The sequence below is a fragment of the Leucoraja erinacea genome, chromosome 1, assembly GCF_028641065.1.
Source record: "Leucoraja erinacea ecotype New England chromosome 1, Leri_hhj_1, whole genome shotgun sequence".
Lineage (NCBI taxonomy): Eukaryota > Metazoa > Chordata > Chondrichthyes > Rajiformes > Rajidae > Leucoraja > Leucoraja erinaceus.
Genome location: NC_073377.1, coordinates 14788500 through 14807175, shown reverse-complemented (window position 1 = coordinate 14807175; position 18676 = coordinate 14788500). Strand labels below are relative to the sequence as shown.

The 18676-nt window shown below is 46.2% G+C and overlaps 1 protein-coding gene across 1 annotated transcript in view; it reads right to left on the bottom strand.

The window, feature by feature from the left end:
• Window positions 1–17409, bottom strand: part of LOC129707757 (fibroblast growth factor receptor 3-like) — a 124566-nt gene extending 107157 nt beyond the window's left edge. The window contains 1 exon segment of the mRNA XM_055653075.1: window positions 16619–17409. The gene's annotated coding sequence lies outside the window, so the exon portion shown is untranslated.
• Window positions 17410–18676: the final 1267 nt, after the last annotated feature.

Here is an 18676-nt window from a genome sequence, read left to right as displayed (position 1 = left end):
ACTCACCACTCTCTGTGAGAAAAAATGTTTCCTCCTATTCTCCGTTCTAAATGGCTTACTCCTTATTCTTAAACTGTGGCCTCTGGTTCTAGACTCCCTCGACATCGGGAACATGTTTCCTGCCTCTAGCGTGTCCAAGCCCTTAACAATCTTATATGTTTCAATGAGATATCCTTGCAGCTCAGAGAGCCAGGGGAAGGGTCCCGACTCGAAACGTCACCCATCCTCTTTCCTCCAGAGATGCTGCCTTTCCCGCTGAGTTACTCCAGCTCTTTGTGCCTGTCAGATTTGAAAGGCATGGAAACCGGAATGTTGTGGTTAGACCAACCCCAACAGCTATTGACAGCAGACTGTGCCTTCTCAAGTGTGAGATCAGAAGCAGGGTGAGAGTGTAAGTGTAAGTGTGAGTGTGAGTGTGTGTGTGTGTGAGCGAGTGAGTGTGTGTGTGTGTGAGTGTGTCTGTGTGTGAGTGTGTGAGTGAGTGTGTGTGTGAGTGTGTGTGTGTGTGTGTGTGTGTGTGTGTGTGTGAGTGAGTGTGAGTGTGAGTGTGTGAGTGTGTGTGTGTGTGAGTGAGTGTGTGAGTGAGTGTGGTGTGTGAGTGAGTGAGAGTGAGTGAGTGTGTGTGTGAGTGTGAGTGTGTGTGTGAGTGAGTGAGTGTGTGAGTGAGTGTGTGAGTAAGTGAGTGAGTGAGTGAGTGAGTGTGTGAGTGAGTGAGTGAGTGAGTGAGTGAGTGAGTGAGTGAGTGAGTGAGTGAGGGCTCGAGCAGTAATTAGTCCAGTGGCAGTGGAAGGTGCTACAGTTAATTCTCCCCCAGTAATCTGCCTATTTTGCATCATATTTACTGCAGGTTGCGATAGGTCAGATCCACCATGTCGCATGTCACAGTTTGCGAATCGGGAATCATTCACAATGGCGATGAGAACGTACTTGTGAGATGCAGCCCAGAAACAGACCCATCGGCCCACCGAGTCCACGCCGACCAGCGATCCGATCCCCGTACACTAAACATTATCATACACACTAGGGACAATTTTAACCAAAGCCAAATTAGCCTACAAACATGGACGCTTTTGAAGTGTGGGAGGAAACCTGAGCACCCGGGGAAAACCCACGCAGGTCACGGGGAGAACGTACAAACTCCGCATTGACGGCACCCGCAGTCAGGATCGACCCCTGGTTTCTGACGCTGTAAGGCAGCAACTCTACCGCTGCGTCACTGTGCCACCCCCTGAAAATAAATAGAATAACGAAGTGCTGAGGACTTGTTGGGGAAACAGTGTGAAGGTTTTAGCCGTATCTCTCTGCGTAAAGAAACTGTGCATTGAAGGCACCGCAGAGAGCTGAGCGTTTCAGAATCGAGGACTGGTTTGTGCTAGCAGGTGAGGTTGTCACTGTTAAACTCAGCACCCTGAGGCTAGGGAGGGATAACCAAAGCTTACCGCTCCGCTCCGCTCCCAATCACTAAGCAGTTACACTTGCCGGAAAGCACAGTATGCATGTGGGCATGCTGAACAATGATATGTGTCGGAAGGAAGGAACGGCAGATGCTGGTTTAAACTGAAGAAAGACACAAAAAGCTGGAGTAACTCAGCTGGACAGGCAGCATCTCTGGAGAGACGGAATGGGTCGAGTCTTTAGAAGGATCTCGACCCGAAACGTCACCCATTCCTTCTCTTCAGAGACACTGCCTGACTAATTGAGTCACTCCAGCATTTTGGGCCAAAAAATGACGTGATGGGTTGTGATATCTCGTGTGCCCTCACCATCTATCCCATCAAATGGCCTGCCCCCAGCAATTCTGGTTTCCTCATCAACCAACTACTTGTAGGGAGTCATTGGAAAAAGCAGGAACGGGTTCCTGATGTTGGATGATCAGCCTTGATCAAACGGTTGAATGGCCTACTCCTGCAACTATTTTCTATGTTTCTAAATTTACAATTAGAATTGTAATACTTAAAATACCACTACTCCACAAGATCGACACAAAGTGCTGGAGTAACTCAGCGTATCTGGAGAAAATGGATAGGTGACGATAGAGAAGATCCTTAGGACTAATTGTAGTAAGGGGAGCAGGGAAGATTTTTCTTGCCCGCTCCCCCGACCACTATCAGTCTGAAGAAGGGTCTTGACCTGAAACGCGATCTATCCATTTTCTCCAGAGACGCTGAGTTACTCCAGCACTTGCTGAGTTACTCCAGCACTTGCTGAGTTACAGCAACATACTATGCCTCCCTTTGGTATAAACCAGCATCTGCAGTTACTTCTTATTACTCCATAAAGCACCTCACAGGAGCTTATTCAAACAGCACTCTTGACAGAGGGACCTTGAGGTTCAAGTTCATAGGTCCGTGAAAATAGCAGTACAAGTAGATAAAATGGTAAAGAAGGCATGTAGTATGCCTGCCTTCATCGGACAGGGTATTGAGTATAGGATGTGTAGGAAAGATCTGCAGATGCTGGTTTACATTGAAGGTAGACACAAAATGCTGGAGTAACTCAGCCGGACAGGCAGCATCTCTGGAGCAAAGGAATGGGTGACGTTTCGGGTGGAGAACCTTCTTCAGTCTGAAGGGTCTCTGGAATTCCTTCTCCTCAGAGATGCTGCCTGTCCCGCTGAGTTGACTATTGACTATTGGAGTCTATTATAGAAACATAGAATATAGGTGCAGGAGTAGGCCATTCGGCCCTTCGAGCCTGCACCGCCATTCAATATGACCATGGCTGATCATCCAACTCAGTATCCCATACCTGCCTTCTCTCCATTCCCCCTGTTCCCTTTAGCCACAAGGGCCACATCTAACTCCCTCTTAAATATAGCCAATGAACTGGCCTCAACTACCTTATGTGGCAGAGAGTTCCAGAGATTCACCACTCTCTGTGTGAAAAATGTTTTTCTCATCTCGGTCCTAAAAGATTTCCCCCTTATCCTTAAGCTGTGACCCCTTGTCCTGGACTTCCCCAACATCGGGAACAATCTTCCTGCATCTAGCCTGTCCAACCCCTTAAGAATTTTATAAGTTTCTATAAGATCCCCCCTCAATCTCCTAAATTCTAGCGAGTACAAGCAGAGTCTATCCAGTCTTTCTTCATATGAAAGTCCTGACGTCCCAGGAATCAGTCTGGTGAACCTTCTCTGTACTCCCTCTATGGCAATAATGTCCTTCCTCAGATTAGGAGACCAAAACTGTACGCAATACTCCAGGTGTGGTCTCACCAAGACCCTGTACAACTGCAGTAGAACCTCCCTGCTCCTATACTTAAATCCTTTTGCTATGAATGCTAACATACCATTCGCTTTCTTCACTGCCTGCTGCAGTAAGCAGTGAAGAGTATAGGAGTCAGAAAGTCATGTTGCAGTTGTGTAAAACATTGGTTAGGCCGCAGCTGGTGTAATGTGTGCAGTTCTGGTCGCTCCATTACTGGAAGAATGTGCAGACGAGGTTTACCAGGGTGCTGTCTCGATTAGAGGGTTTTAGCTACAAGGAGAGGTTGGACAAACATGGATTGCTTTCTCTGGAACGTCGAAGGCTGAGAAAAAACTTGATAGAAACATAGAAAATAGGTGTAGGAGTAGGCCATTTGGCCGTTCGAGCCAGCACCACCATTCAATATGATCATGTCTGATCATCTAAAATTAGTAGGTACACAAAAATGCTGGAGAAATTCAGCGGGTGCAGCAGCATCTATGGAGCAAAGGAAATAGGCAACGTTTCGGGCCTAAACCCTTCTTCAGACTGATGGGGGGTGGGGGGGGGGGGGGGGGGGGGGGGGATCCTTCCAGGAGGAGGAGGAGCCCGAGGGCGGGGGGATGGAGGGAGACTCTGGGGTCAGCGAGGGTTAAGGAAGGGGAGGAGACAGCAAGGGCTAGCAAAACTGGGAAAATTTAATGTTCATGCCAACCGGACACAGGCAACCCAGGCGGAATATGAGGTCCTGTAATTTGCGTCCGGTTGGCAGTGTGTGTAGAATAGTGTTAGTGTACGGGTGATCGCTGGTCGGCGTGGACTTGGTGAGCAGAAGGGCCCGTTTCCATGCTGGTGGAAACTGAACAAACAGGCCCTTCGGCCCACAATCTCCATGCTCAAATTAAACTAATCTCCATTGCCTGCTTGAGATCTATATCCCTCCATTCCCTGCATATTCATGTGCTCACCTGCGACCCCCGCACATTAACACTATTCTACACCCACTAGGGACAATATTTACATTGGCCAAGCCAATTAACCTACAAACCTGTACGTCTTTGGAGTGTGGGAGGAAAACGAAGATCCCGGAGAAAACCCACGCAGGTCACAGGGAAAATGTACAAACTCCGTACAGACAGCACCTGTGGTCGGGATCGAACTCGGGTCTCCGGCGCTGCATTCGCTGTAAGGCAGCGACTCTACCGCTGTGCCACCGTGACCACCCTGGATGGAAATGGTGTGACCTTATTTCTTAAAACATTTGATCCAAGAAATCCAATGAGCAAAATAGTTCGCTTCGGCAGCTTGCACCCCATTGAGTACAAGGGTCAGGATGTCACTTTGCAGTTGCGTAAAACATTTGTAGGCCGCATTTGGAGTAATGTGTGCAGTTCTGGTTGCCCCATTACACTGACTTCTCTAACTTCAAGTAACCCTTGCTTTCCCTCTTTCTCTATCCCTCCCCTTCACAGTTCTCCGACCAGTCTTACTGTCTCCGACTACATTTTATCTGTTTTCTTTGATGTTAACTTCTCCCAGCTAACAATGATCTATTTTACATTTTCCTGGATCTCCATTCCCTTTGTCCTATTTTCACACCCAACACTTCCTTATCAATCTATCTCCCTCTCCCCTGACATCAGTCTGAAGAAGGGCCTCGACCCAAAACGTCACCCATTCCTTCTCTCCAGAGATGCTGCCTGTCCCGCTGAGTTACTCCAGCATTTTGTGTCTTTCTCCGGTTTAAACCAGCATCTGCAGTTCCTTCCTACAGAGGATATATATGTAGATCTATCTATCTAAGGCTGACTCTGCTCACTGTCATTAAAGCAAACAAAACCCTTGCGCTCCAGCTGGCATTTATTCAGAGAATAAATGATCCCAATCTGCACATCAAAGATTCCTCTGCTGCATGTGAAACGTGGCCTTTGCATTTCTGTGAAAAAGGCCACACAGCCTTCGGTCGCTTTGGCTTGTGGCTGTTTGCATAGAGTGGGGAAGAGGGCCCTGCCTCGCCCAGCAAGAAGCATTATCTGTCTTGCCTTGTTCTGGCCATCTGCTCATTTCAGTGACCTGGCCTGTAGCTGTCAAGGCTCCTTTATCCCTCTTACCCCGGCACCTACACTCGAGGTCAGTGACATGCCTTCTTTGTCCTGGGACTGATTTCCTGCCGTGATCTCCACTACAGACTACTTCAGAGCAGAGATCTGGCAAAGAAATGAGAATGACGAGAACTCTCTTCCAGGAACTTCCAGCCAAACACTATTACAATAGGCCATTCGGCCCATCGAGTCTACTCCGCCATTCAATCATGGCTGATCTCTGCCTATTAATCCCATTTTCCTGCCTTCTCCCCATACCATTGACACCTGTTCTAATCAAGAATTATATTATATTATACTTTCCAGGAATTCCAGGAATTAGGGAATGAGTGGGTTAGCGGATAATGAGAGTTTGACAGCACTGGGCCTCAACTCGTGGAGTTTAGAAGGTTGAGGAGGAGCCTCATTGAATCTTACAGAATAATGAAAGGCACAGAGTGGATGTAGACAGGACGTTTCCACTGGTGGGAGAGTCTAGGACCAGGGATCATAGCCTCAGAATTAAAGGACGTTCTTTTAAAATGGAGGCGAGGAGGAACTTCTTTAGCCAGAAGGTAGTTAATCTGTGGAATTTACTGCCACAGAGAGCTGTGGAGGCCAAGTCAGTGGATATTTTTTAGGCAGAGATAGGCAAATTCTTGAGCAGAACGGGTGTCAAAAGTTATGGGGAGAGGGCAGGAAAATGGGATTAGGAGGCAGAAATCAGGCATGATTGAATGGTGGAGGACTCGATGGGCCGAATGGCCTAATTTTACCCCCATAAATTGTGAACTTTACTTTACTTTAGAGATAATGCGTGGAAACAGTCCCTTCAGTCCACCGAGTCCGGCCAGCCAGCGATAGTCCTGTACTCCAGTATACTACTACAGTACACTACACTACACAGTAGCACACTACTCACTAGCGACAATTTACTATTTTTACAGTAGCCAACTAACCAACAAACCGGTACATCTTTGGAGTGTGGGGGGAAATGGAACACCCAGAGAAAACCCACGCAGGTCACAGGGAAAAAGTATAAAACTCTGCACAGGCAGCACCCATAGTCAGGGTCGAACCCGGATCTCTGGCGCTGTAAGGCAGCAACTCTACTGTGCCTCAGGGTTCCTTTCCCAAAACCACCTGCAAGACGTCTTATCTAAAAATCCCAGTTACTGTATCCTCCCACAGCAGATATTTGAAATACCTTCTGTATGGTTTCATCAACCGCATTGTGGATTACACAAGGTTTCTTGTTTTATAAACTTCTTATTGAATGTAATCTGATCTTTATAGCCAAAGATACAACCCCCAGGATTCACAGCATGAGATTATTACCAATTAACAAACCCATGCAAAAAACACTCCTAATCTAAACAGACTTTTGTGTGAAGTGGGTTTCGCAGAGTCTCTCAAGTGTTCTAGTTGAGCAGATTAGTTTAATAGTTGATGTAAATTTTAAATATTGGCACTTAATGTAAAGCAACTATCACCGAATGTCACTAGAATGCCCAGAGCCACATGGTAAAACCCTGGAGTGGAAGTGTGTGTGTGTGTGTGTGTGTGTGTGTGTGTGTGTGTGTGTGTGTGTGTGTGAGTGCGTGTGTGCGTGTGTGCGTGTGTGCGGGTGTGGGTGTGTGTGGGTGTGTGTGTGTGTGTGTGAGAGAGAGAGTGAGGGAGAGAGAGGGAAAGGAGAGAGTGAGGGAAAGGAGAGAGTGAGGGAGAGGAGAGAGTGAGGGAGAGGAGAGAGTGAGGGAGAGAGGAGAGAGAGAGGGAGAGAGAAAGAGAAAAAGTGTGAGTGAGATAAAAAGTGATTTCCACAACTTGAGCGACTGAGGTACTTTTCACTCTTTGCACCCTTCTGCCTTTTGAAGCATTTCTAAAAGCAGAATCTAGCTCGACGTCTATGATTAACAATAACCCGATGCTGTTGCTTGATGGTAAAGATTTATCACCACCCTGCTCATCCAAGCCTTTACAGGCGGTGGCTAAACATTAGCCGCTGTGGTGAGCCTCTGCAAATTGGCTAATTTTTAGACCCAAAATACCACAATACATTACCTTGCTGTTAAATAAAATCAGGTGGTGAAGCTGCCTCCACTGAAGGCTATCGGCTTGCTGAAATAACTCCAGAATGCGCAAATACTTTCCAAGGATGCCACACAGATAAACCTAAACATCGTGATAAGTCTTAGATACGATTTTTAGGTAGGCAGGTGGAAGTGTAAGGAATAGAGGGATATGCATTGTGTACAGTCAGATGAGATTGGTTTAACTTGGCATCATGTTCAGCAGGAACATGATGGGCCGAAGGGCCTGTTCCTGTGCTGTACTTTTCTATGTTATATGATAGGGTGAGTTCCACGTAAAAATCTCCGAGCTCTTTACATATGAGAGAGGAAGATATCTCCTTTAAGTTGACAAGGGAAGAAGGCAGTGTCAACACCAAGCACACGATTAGAGTTGGCGTTTAGTTTATTGTCACGTGTACCAAGGTACAGTGAAAAGCTTCTGTTGTGTGCTAACCAGCGTTCCGTTAGCGCCTTATGACATAATTGGCCATTTCAATCCACCTCATTCTCAATGCACTGAATGCACCGACCTAAAACGTCACCCATCCCTTCTCTCCAGAGATGCTGCCTGACCCACTGAGTTACTCCAGCTTTTTGTGTATGTCTTTGGTATAAGCCAGCATCTGCAGGTCTTTGTTTCTGCACTGAATACGAAGTGTATTTACTGTTTTAATGGGGGCAAACATGCCCGTTGACTTAGTCATCAAGAAGTCTATGAAATGAGATGATTGTTCAGCAACTTTTTCTGAGGGCAGTGGTTGAAATAATGTTTGTGACCATGACACCAGGGCAACCCCAGACTAGTTTGCATCGTCATGTTACCCCCCCTCCTCGTGAGCGGTAACAAAGTCACACAACAAGGGCAGCACGGTGACACAGCAGTAGAGTTATTGCCTTACTGCGCCAGAGAGCATGGTTCGATCCTGACTATGGTTGCTGTCTGTATGGAGTTCGTACGTGTATGCGGCAACTGCAGATGCTGGTTTAAACCGAAGATAGACACAAAATGCTGGAGTAACTCAGCGGGACAGGCAGCATCTTTGGAGAGAAGGAATGGGTGACGTTCTCTCCAGAGACGCTGTCGGTCCCGCTGAGTTACTCCAGCATTTTGTGGCTATGTGGAGTTTGTACGTTCTGCCCGTGACCGCGTGGGTTTTCTCTGGGTGCTCTGGTTTCCTCCCACACGCAAAAGACGTCCAGGAATGTAGGTTAATTGGCTTGGTGTCGTTGTAAATTGTCCCTAGTGTGTTTAGGATAGTGTTAGTGTGCAGGGATCGCTGGTTGGCACGGACATGGTGGGCTGAAGGGCTTGTTTCCTCGCTGTATGTCTAAACTAAACTACACTCTGAAGGGTAGGGTGAACTGGAGGGAGAGCTTGCAAGAATTGGATTCCCCTGAATAAGCCCATTTGTAAAAGACTGGACGGATTCAATGTTAAGTAAATAGCCAGAAGATGAAAGATTTAAGGACTGAGCCCCACGCAATTTTTCTCTCCAAATCAGTGCCTTTGGAAGCAAGCCAATAGATGAAAAGAAAGCCCAGAGAAGGAGAAAAAACAAAGATCTTGCGAGACCAGAACTGAAAATAAATCGCATTCTTATCTATCGCATAACCTTACATGGAGCAGAGATACAACCTTGTATCAGCTTTGTAATAAAAATGGCAAGAACTTGGAATTGAGATTTGGTTTGAGTTCCAATCAACAGGCAGGTGAAAATGCCCAGAAGAAATGAATATTCCCTTTCAATCTTCCCTCATCCAATGGTGTAGGAATTGCTTCCTCGTTAGAGGAAGGGTTCCAAACGACAGAGGCGTTTGGTGTGTTGCAGAAGCAATTATTCTTCACACAGTGAGCTGAGGGGGGAACACTTTGATGTCAGCTGCAGCCTTATCTAATGCTGATGGTACATTAAATCATTGCCGAAAGAGAGAAATGTTAAAGGGCGCAGTGAACGAGCCATGTTTGCTCGTGTGTCACTGATTGCAGACCCGTTGAGATAAGACCACTTGCCACCAAAGACATAATGCTGGAGTAACTCAGTGGGTCAGGCAGCATTTCCTGCTGCCAATGCGTGGCATTACTTGATTGCAAGTTTCCACTCGTTCAGTTCAGTTGGTTATGAGTTCAGGTTGTCAGAGGTTATGGGGAGAAGGCAGGAGAATGGGGTTAGGAGGGAGAGATAGATCAGCCATGATTGAGTGGCAGTGTAGACTTAATGGGCCGAATGGCCTAATTCTACAACCCATCACTTATGAGTTCAGCTTAGTTTATTGTCACGTGTACCGAAGTCCAGTGAAAGGTTTTTGTCACGTGCTAGCCAGTCAGCGGAAAGACAACACATGATGCAAGGTAAAGCCAGTAAAGTCATATCAAAGATAGTCCGAGGGTCATCAATGTAGTGGATGGTAGCTCAGGACTGCTCTCCAGTTGTGCTCTCTAACACCCTCCAGCAGGGGTCGCTAGACAGCTATCAGGAAATGGGAACTCAAAGGCTGCAGATGCAAGGAACTGTTTAAGGGCGCTACATAAATGCATGTTCCTGTTGTTGGCTTCTCCTGCTCTAGCCCTGCAACATTTATGTTGTGATGGCTGCTATCACAGGTCAGATGGAGGAGCACAAACCAGTAAGTGGAACCCAGGGCAGCTGCAAGCTTCTGCCACATTCAAGTCATTGGGAAATGTTTTCCTAGTTCTTACATTTTAATGATGCTATTTGATGAGAATTCAACAAATCATTCCACATCGCATGGTGACATAATTGTAAATTGACTTAAACGATCAAAAAAAAATGTGAAATTGTCAAAATGTAAACTGCCAAATCGGATTGACAATTAGCATCACCTAAATAACCATATAACAATTACAGCACGGAAACAGGCCATCTCGGCCCTACAAGTCCATGCCGAACAATTTTTTTTCCCCTTAGTCCCACCTGCCTGCACTCATACCATAACCCTCCATTCCCTTCTCATCCATATGCCTATCCAATTTATTTTTAAATGATACCAATGAACCTGCCTCCACCACTTCCACTGGGAGCTCATTCCACACCGCTACCACTCTCTGCGTAAAGAAGTTCCCCCTCATATTACCCCTAAACTTCTGTCCCTTAATTCTGAAGTCATGTCCTCTTGTTTGAATCTTTCCTATTCTCAAAGGGAAAAGCTTGTCCACATCAACTCTATCCCTCTCATCATTTTAAAGACCTCTATCAGGTCCCCCCTTAACCTTCTGCGCTTCAGAGAATAAAGACCTAACTTATTCAACCTATCTCTGTAACTTTAAAGCTTAAAGCTGTGGACAGAGACATGTAGAAGCTAGACCAGAACAGCACTGGAACACACCCTTCAGCCCACAATGCCTGTGCCAAACAGGATGCCAAGTTAAACACATTTTCTCTGCCTGTATGCGATCCATATTCATCTATTCATTTGCCTATCCAAAAGCCTCTTGTGCCACTATCAGATCTGCCTCCACCACCACCTCTGACACCCCAAGAAAACAGTGGTTGCCTGGATGTGTATGATCTTAAATGATCCTTGTGTGTGAGAGGGCAACTATGCCAATGTACCACTTTAGTGTCTGGCTATTAAGTGCTCCTGGACTGCCCACGACCACAATGGGTCAAAATGTTACGTTTTCCCCCTATTGATAGCTCACTTCCACGTTGAATCTACCAAATCAATGCACACAGCCTCTCATCCGAATTAAATTATTTTCTTCCTGCCTCACCTCTACTGGGTATTGATCCGCTGCTAGCCGAAGATACCATTATTACAAGTGCCTGAAGGTGGTGCGGTGAGATGGCATCCCATCTGAACCCAATCTTACATCCACTTAATATCCAAACACACATGCTTGGCCCCGTTCCCCACACCCTCACCCCTCCATGGCACCAGTACAGCCAGATAGACACAAAATGCTGGAGTAACTCAGCGGGACAGGCAGCATCTCTGGAGAGAAGGAATGGGTGACGTTTCGGGTCGACGCCCTTCTTCAGACTGAGTTACTCCAGCAACTGCACACACACACACACATCAGGACAGCAAGCGTTTTTGCCCATCCCCTCCCATCCAATATCAGCTAACTCAGTGAAACCCAGGGCCTCTCTCCCAAGCCTCTACAGATCTGTGCACATCTGAAATGTAGACAAAAGTGCTGGAGAAACTCAGCGGATGCAGCAGCATCTATGGAGCGAAGGAAATAGGCAACGTTTCGGGACGAAACGTTGCCTATTTCCTTCGCTCCATAGATGCTGCTGCACCCGCTGAGTTTCTCCAGCACTTTTGTTTATCTTCGATTTTCCAGCATCTGCAGTTCCTTCTTAAACACATCTGAAATGTGTTTGGTACTATGTTTACTCAGCACAATGAGGGAAACTGAAGGGCAAACACTACACAAATATAGTGGCCCCTCTGCCACAAAGATGTGCCTGAAAGAATCAAACCCTGTTGGTGTGATTCAAGGAGAAACATGCGAACTGCCATGATGTAAGATCACTTTTGAGATCCCAGTGTTCTCTCCCTGCATCCATGTATCCCTTTATTATCACCTCTTCCCCAGCCAACAATGGGCCATTATAGGCTCCATCCTTCCTTGGTCATCTGTTGCTGGCCCAGATTTGTTCTGGCCTTTTCCCACCTCCAGTTCTCTCTCCCCTACACTCTCATTCTATAGAAGGATCCCAACCCGAAATGCCATTCCTCCATCCTTTTTCTCCATAGATGCTGCCCGACTCGCTGAGCTACTCCGGCACTTTGTGTCTATCCTCCTACCTTCACCGGATGACTGCCAATCACCACCCCCCCGGACACTTATTATTATTTATTCAAATCATTTGCTATGTCGCTCTTCCAGGGAGATGCTAAATGCATTGTGTTGTCTCTGTACTGTACACTGACAATGACAATTAAAATTGAATCTGAATCTGAATGTTCCTGCCGTTGTGATGAGGTGTTGTGGTTCTCTATGGCATCTCGCGCTTTGTTGAAATGGCCGCTGAACGCCAACAGGCTGTCTTTCCCACAAGCACGTCAGACTCAGCCCCCTCCGTCCACCATTTAAACACACAATCGCCCAAAAGGTGGACCAAGGGACGGCTGCCCGACATATTTTTATCTGATAAAGTAGATGGAACTACAATATTCACAGCCATTCGTTACAGCATTGGTTGGTGTCCTATGTAACGGTCAAGGGAATTCTTTAAAAATTGAGAAAAGGACGATGTGACTATTGACAGTTAAATTCTGCGCCAGATTAACCAACCCAGATTCATTCAGTCTCATGGTAATAACTTGTCACTGGGCCATCCTCGCATACAGAATTGCCTTCTGGCATTTTGGTTTTGTTCTTTCCTGGCTTCTCTCTCCTACATGTTACATATTAACCCTTTCAGGACTAATGGCGGTAATGCAGCTGGCTATGTGGGTTCAAGGAACTGCAGACGCTGGTTTGCACAAAAGGACACAGAGTGCTGGAGTAACGCAGCGGGTCAGCGGGAAGTTGCTGCCTGACCCCTTGAGTTACTCCAGCACTTTCTGTCCTTTTGGACAGAATATTCTTTTGTTCCAAAAGCCCCTAATAAAGGATGTCGGCAGTTGCCATATATTTTCTTCCAATGATCATCCACTGTTTAATACTGAAAAAGCATTTACAAAGTGACAAACCATATTGCAAAGACTTATCTAATAAAAATGTTAAAATATCCTGCAGATAGACACCAAATGCTAGAGTAACTCAGCGCGGACAGGCAGCATCTCTGGATAAAATACCATTCATCATACATAGTTAGATTTTCTCTAAATAAAACTCGTTATTCAGCCTCTGGAAGGCTGCCTTCAACTAACTGTACACTAACAAGGGTCGTTTTCTTTTCTGAGGTGCGTCACTCTCCGATTCTGTGATTCCTCAGCCACTTTCCAAACACATACACACACTGTGTAAGCTGTTACCCGGTTAATTATTCATTTACCAGCTCAGCTCAAAGCAGCACATGCCATTAATCTCGGCTGCCCCAAACTGTCGCGTTTTTTGTGACTACCACGGCAGTATTTTTCTTCCACACACACACACATATGCCTTTTTTCTTTTCCTGCTTACACTGCACAACATTCACTTCTCTGCACTGCCTGTAAATGTGTACAATATTGCAGAAAGAGTCTCACAGGAGTGCACTGTACATCAGGAAGAATGGCATTCTGTGTAATCAGGAGGTTGAATACTACACTGGGGAGTTGAAATATGCTGAGCAGAGTAAATAGGTCTCCTCCAACACTGAGCTGCCTTTTTACCAGTTGCTTAACATATATTTTCCAGCACATAATGCATGAATGATGCCGCTTTTGAAATTTTAACAAGGTATATAGGTGCATACGAAAAAAAATCCCAGCATATTTTAGCATCAATTGATAGGCCATTTCATTATTCCATTGAAAATACTAGCCCCTTTTAATAAACTCTATATTTTCCACTTGATTTTCACAGTTCTGCTGTTAACTTTGTATTATTTTTAACTTTCATTCAATATTTAAACTGCGTTTTTAAAATTCAATGAAAAGAACAGTGAACATCACATAGCATACCACCCTCTATTAACTCCAAACGCGTACACTGAAACCTATGCTCTATGTACCCCCTTTCCATGTATTTAAGGTGATTTATTGAGCATTTGTAGCGGTTCGCGACCCTTGCAACATCTGCATTTTCTCTTGCTTTGCAACACATGAAAGCCAAAGCGCTGAAAAGCGTGCAGTTCCCGTTCAGTCTACCCGCGATGAGACATCGCCAAGTGCCCGCCTGTGCAGCCCCCAACCCGGGCTGGTTAAACCGAGGGCTCTCTCAGTGTGTTGGCCAGCAGTACCCCAACGGGTGACTATTAGAAAGAGGCTATGTTGCCTATTGCTATATGGCGGCAAAGTTACACACAACCAATTGACGTTCAAAGCAGCGGGTTTTCCCCAACAGCGTTCCGCACTTTTGCCCAGCACAAGACTGTTAATACCAAAGATTATGGTTAATACATTCCTCCTCTACAACTAAGGGCACAGCCGAAACAGCGTTAACTTGATCACTGCGCGAACAGCAGGCCGTGGGGTGTGGGAGGACGAGACTCAGCGAGATGTTTGCTTATTTCCATGCATCTAATGATTTAATGCTATTGACGGGATATGCATTATATCCAGATATTTGGAAATGCTTATTTTTTTAAATAAATACAATCAAACAGTTTGCAATAGATTCCCCAAACGGATGCATTCATTAAAGGGCAAAGCTTCAAGAGGCCGACGATGAGCAAGTGTTCTTTGCAAAGACAGGTATTAATTTGTTCTTTATATCTCTCTATCACCTCTTGTTTCCCTCTCCCCCGACTCTCAGTCTGCAGAAGGGTCTCGGCTCGAAACGGTACCCATTCCTTCTCTCCAGAGGTGCTGCCTGACCCGCTGAGTTGCTCCAGCATTTTGTTTTGGTCTATCCTCGGTGTAAACCAGCATCTATCTGCAGTTTCTTTCCTACACACTGCTTTCTCTCCACCGCTGCTTGTCTGCGACTTTAAAACTAAACAGCGACTTGGCACAACGTTGCCGCTGGAAGGGCAAAACAAACGCGACTAACATTCTGTCAAGTGGCCGTGGTATTTACTGGGGGAATGTAAAACGACATGAAAATTAAATACATTCCCAGAATGTTTCTTCCCTTTTGCTCACAACGTTAAATCCTTTTCAACCCTGCAAGTCGGCGACGTGGGGACCGAGGGACTCAAGATAACTAACGTTGGACACAAAATGCTGGAGTAACTCAACGGGACAGCCTGAAGAAGGGTCTCGACCCGAAACGTCACATATTCCTTTCCCCTCCCCAGAGATGCTGCCTGTCCCGCTGAGTTACTCCAGCATTTTGTGTCCATCTTCGGTGTAAACCAGCATCTGCAGCTCCGTCCTCCCTACACGGCTCAGATGACCAGTTGTGTAGATGGTGTTTTAAGCGTTCGCTACAACGTGACAGGCATACATACTAATGCTGCAAGCTATTAGATGGGAAGGCAAATCCCAGTGGCAAAGTCATATTCACTTAATGCCCAAGACCGCCACAAAATGCTGGAGTAACTCAGCGGGTCAGGCAGCATCTCTGGAGTAAATGGAATAGGTGACGTTTCGGGTCGAGACCCTTCTTCAGACTACTCCAGTCAGGGCAAAGGGAAACGAGAGATATAGACTGTGATGTAGAGGGGAATGCAAAACCCGACAGGGCAGGCATATCTCACATTGTCAGGGTTGTGGGAGTCACGGATGGAGGGTCGCTTTCAGTTGAAAACTTATTTTTTTGCAAAAAATAAACTGGAAATTGCCAGTCGGTTTCCAGATTTCAATGCGAACTGCCTTCTGTAACGTTCAGCAAACAGATCAATGGGGGGTGGGAGGTGGGGGCTCCAGCCCCCGTGTGGGCACGGATCATGCGAGAGCCGCTCACACATTAAAGTTAATTATTGCCCAGTGCTTGTGTGCAGCGCCGGGCAGCCACACTCTCTGCAAGGTATCCGGGTTTGTTTGCACGGCAGAGGTGCATGGGGTGACGCCAACAAAATAAATACCAAACGCGACTCCAAAAAAAAAGCCCATTGCTGCTGCTGTCCAGCCTAAAAAAAACATCGGCTCTCCGATTACTGAAGGGCTTGGATCAAATGGAGGGGGAAAAAAATGATGCACACTTAAAGTTTCGACCGCCGGTGGTAACTTTATATTCCAGGGCCTTTGCTCAACTATTTTTTCTGCGTGTTGGTTTGCGACCAGTAGGATTCAGCTAGGTCTGGGGAACTCGACCCATTAGAACACGATTTGTAAGTGTGTGTGTGTGTGTGTGAGAGAGAGAGAGAGAGATCTATACAACTCATATAATATATATATAGGGCTATAAAACGTTTATGTACACACACCAAAACACACACACAATCCCCTCCTCGCCTTAGTCAGAGGGACCCTGAAACAACATCTATCTCTGCCTTTTTCTTTGCAATCTTCCCTTTCCTCCCGGGTGCAGGAAACGTGCTGTAATTTCGCAGCTCCCAACCTCCTCCACACGCCAATCTGTCTCCATATATTATACCTCCCTAATTGGCTGATAGCTCCCACCTCAAGGAAACACTTCACACAGACCCTTGCTCCCAAAGATTATGCTTGCTCCAATGCTAAGCAAACGGCTGATCTTTTGCATCTCACCCCCACCCCACTTTGCTAAAACTAAACCGGACAGGGAGAAAGAAAGTGATAATTTAAAAAAACGAACCTTTTACTGACCGAAAAGGAGGCAAAAAAACCTGTTTTCAAGTCTTTTTAAAAGTGCCAATTCCGACTCGCTCAGCAATGCCTTGCTTGGGTCCTCGCTGTAGAGTTGAAGGGGGGTTTCTCCAGCGGTTTCAAGAAGCGATGAAAAAACAGCTCGGAATATTCAAGTCATTTGTAAATCCAGCATGAAACCCAGAAATGAAAACTGGCGGCTGATTGTCAACGACTGCAGAAACTGCAACACTCCTGAATTCAGTTCAGGAGCCGATCCGGTGCCTGTAGCAAACAATCCTTCGCTTACCAGTTTATGCACCTTTTCTTTACCATTTTGTTTTGGGCTTTTAGTTTTGCATTCACTCTACTTGGTTTCTTCACAGGGCTCGCGGTTTTTTTTTTAGCAGAATGAATCCTCCCCGTTTGCCCAGCGCTGTTTCTTGTCTTCAGAGTGTCTGTCCCTGGGCAGTCAGTCGCGAGTATCAGGAGTATATTTCTTCCAGTGTCTGTGTGTTGGGGGTGGGGGGTGGGAGGGGTGTACGCTGTGTCTCCAGAGGTGCTGCTTTGGCTCGCTCGCTCCCGTGTGCCGTCTCAGTGCTTTCAGTTTGCTGACTGCTGTGTACGAACGAGTGTGTGAAGGTTTGGCTCCGAGACCTGAACTGCCAGCGAAGAGCCAGTGGCAGAACTGGAGTGAGAGAGGGAGAGAGGGGGAGAGAGAGAAAGAGAGAAAATTAAGGGGGATCAGATTTCAGTCTCCGGAGCTCTCCGCAATGACGCTCAGAGTGAGCAGTGTTGTGGGAGGGAAAAGCGATTCAAACGCCCAACTACATCCAGCGCCCAGCTCCTCCCTCTGTGCTGTCGGCGCTGCTACTCGTTGAGAACAACTGATACAATCACTTACACTATCTTTTCTCCGAAAGAAAGTTCCACTTTGTCCAGTGTCTCCCCGTAATCTCTATCTGCGCAGATTCCAATCGCATTCAAAGTAACGTGGCTTCCAGTTAATGTATCAGCAAAACGTTGATTTCAGAGAAACACTCAACAACAAAAAAACACAGGAATATTTGTCAAACTTGTTCAAAAGTCCACGCGGAAAGCCTGGAATATCTACTAAAGTTAAGAAAGTTTCACTGAACTAAAATAAAGCTTCCAAGATCAGTGGACCTTGAAATCTGGCCAGGGTTTCTACACTGGGCGCGATTGCGGTCAAAATCCACTCGAAATTGCACTCATTGCTTCACAGTTCAAGTCTCCGCTAAGATTCATCTGCACGGTCACACACACACACACACACGTTAAAGCGGCCGCGAACCAGCGCCGAGCACAAACGTGTCCTTTTCAGTTCCTTCTCTGTATTTAAGAATGGCTAGAAGCGGCTCCAAGCACCAACAATCAAGTCGTTTTAATTAAAGTGGCAACAACTCGACTTCACATCACTTGAAATGAACAAACTATCAACCACACAACTCTCTATAGGGTGGACTGGACTTGATTCTGTACGATGCTTCACTGAAAACTGGTGTCAGCGTTTAAAATCCCCTGATTTTTGTTTGGCCGCTGTTTCTAGGCGAATGGCAACAATATTACTGCCTACAATGAATAAAACTGGCTCAGCCTGCTGCTTCAGGAGTCCCTGCGCCTGTTTAATGTTCAAAATATGCACGGATTTCGAGCAGATTGCGATGATTGATAATTGCATTAACAATTATAATTTGGAATTAACTTTCCAGTTTAACTGGAAGGGAGTTGGCCGGCGATAGAAATTATGTTGCAACCACCTTCGGTAAAAATACTGCTGCTGACAAAATATAGCAAGCAGCGTAGAGGGCAGCACAGTCAGTGTATGTTGATAATGTGTTCCACACCCACTCTTAATACAATACCTACTAAATGAGACTCGTGTGGACGCATCTCCTGATGTGTCACCGCTGATGACTCTCTTCTCCTAAGTGCTTGTCCAAGAAACATCTGCTGAAACAACAGGGGGTTTTGATCCCACATTGACCCGGTCCTCCTGTTCCCGCAGCCCACCCGCTGATAACACATCAGCTGATATCATACCTGC